A 2500-nucleotide genomic window follows, 5' to 3' on the forward strand; every position below is an offset into this window, starting at 1 on the left:
GTCCTGTGTGCTGTCCTTATGTGGGTGTAGTTATGGTCCTGTCTGCTGTCCTTATGTATGTAGTTATGGTCCTGTGTGCTGTCCTTATGTGTGTAGTTATGGTCCTGTGTGCTGTCCTTATGTGTGTAGTTATGGTCCTGTGTGCTGTCATGTGGGTGTAGTTATGGTCCTGTGTGCTGTCCTTATGTGTGTAGTTATGGTCCTGTGTGCTGTCATTATGTGGGTGTAGTTATGGTCCTGTGTGCTATCCTTATGTGTGTAGTTATGGTCCTGCGTGTTGTCCTTATGTGTGTAGTTATGGTCCTGTGTGCTGTCCTTATGTGGGTGTAGTTATGGTCCTGTGTGCTGTCATTATGTAGGTGTAGTTATGGTCCTGTGTCCTGTCCTTATGTGGGTGTAGTTATGGTCCTGTGTGCTGTCCTTACGTAGGTGTAGTTATGGTCCTGTGTGCTGTCCTTATGTGGGCAGTTATGGTCCTGTGTGCTGTCCTTATGTGTGTAGTTATGGTCCTGTGTGCTGTCCTTATGTAGGTGTATAGTCCTGTGTGCTGTCCTTATGTAGGTGTAGTTATGGTCCTGTGTGCTGTCCTTATGTGTGTAGTTATGGTCCTGTGTGCTGTCCTTATGTAGGTGTAGTTATGGTCCTGTGTGCTGTCCTTATGTAGGTGTAGTTATGGTCCTGTGTGCTGTCCTTATGTAGGTGTAGTTATGGTCCTGTGTGCTGTCATGCTTAATGAACTGATGAGAGTGAAAACACACCCCGCAGTGACAGACGCATAGAGAGTGAGAGGAGAGACAGAGACAGACTGGCACAGGCTACAGACACGATCACATGCAGTGAGGTGCAGACAGACAGACAGACAGAAGCAATGATAGGAAGGTGACACTACTGTCAGACAGGTGACAATGTACTACATGTGAGGTGTGCGTGGCTTTCTTTGCCCTGTTCAGTGCATTGACTGAAGTGATGTTTTTCTGACAGTCACACGTCAACTGATGTCTGTCTCACAGTCACGTCAACTGATGTCTGTCCCACTGTCACACGTCAACTGATGTCTGTCTCACTGTCACACGTCAACTGATGTCTGTCCCACAGTCACACGTCAACTGATGTCTGTCTCACAGTCACATGTCAACTGATGTCTGTCTCACAGTCACGTCAACTGATGTCTGTCCCACTGTCACACGTCAACTGATGTCTGTCTCACAGTCACGTCAACTGATGTCTGTCCCACTGTCACACGTCAACTGATGTCTGTCTCACAGTCACGTCAACTGATGTCTGCCCCACTGTCACACGTCAACTGATGTCTGTCCCACTGTCACACGTCAACTGATGTCTGTCCCACTGTCACACGTCAACTGATGTCTGTCCCACTGTCACACGTCAACTGATGTCTGTCCCACTGTCACACGTCAACTGATGTCTGTCTCACAGTCACACGTCAACTGATGTCTGTCCCACTGTCACACGTCAACTGATGTCTGTCTCAAAGTCACACGCCAACTGATGTCTGTCTCACAGTCACGTCAACTGATGTCTGTCCCACTGTCACACGTCAACTGATGTCTGTCTCACTGTCACACGTCAACTGATGTCTGTATCACAGTCACACGTCAACTGATGTCTGTCTTACTGTCACACGTCAACTGATGTCTGTCCCACTGTCACACGTCAACTGATGTCTGTCTCACTGTCACACGTCAACTGATGTCTGTCCCACTGTCACACGTCAACTGATGTCTGTCTCACAGTCACACGTCAACTGATGTCTGTCCTCACTGTCACACGTCAACTGATGTCTGTCCTCACTGTCACACGTCAACTGATGTCTGTCTCACTGTCACACGTCAACTGATGTCTGTATCACAGTCACACGTCAACTGATGTCTGTCTCACTGTCACACGTCAACTGATGTCTGTCCCACTGTCACACGTCAACTGATGTCTGTCTCACAGTCACACGTCAACTGATGTCTGTCTCACAGTCACACGTCAACTGATGTCTGTCTCACAGTCACACGTCAACTGATGTCTGTCCACAGTCACACGTCAACTGATGTCTGTCCCACAGTCACACGTCAACTGATGTCTGTCCCACAGTCACACGTCAACTGATGTCTGTATCACAGTCACACGTCAACTGATGTCTGTCCCACAGTCACACGTCAACTGATGTCTGTCCCACAGTCACACGTCAACTGATGTCTGTCTCACTGTCACACGTCAACTGATGTCTGTCCCACAGTCACACGTCAACTGATGTCTGTCTCACAGTCACACGTCAACTGATGTCTGTCTCACTGTCACACGTCAACTGATGTCTGTCCCACAGTCACACGTCAACTGATGTCTGTCTCACAGTCACACGTCAACTGATGTCTGTCTCACTGTCACACGTCAACTGATGTCTGTCCCACAGTCACACGTCAACTGATGTCTGTCTCACAGTCACACGTCAACTGATGTCTGTCTCACTGTCACACGTCAACTGATGTCT

This window comes from Babylonia areolata, chromosome 16, assembly GCF_041734735.1.
Source record: "Babylonia areolata isolate BAREFJ2019XMU chromosome 16, ASM4173473v1, whole genome shotgun sequence".
Taxonomy (NCBI): domain Eukaryota; kingdom Metazoa; phylum Mollusca; class Gastropoda; order Neogastropoda; family Buccinidae; genus Babylonia; species Babylonia areolata.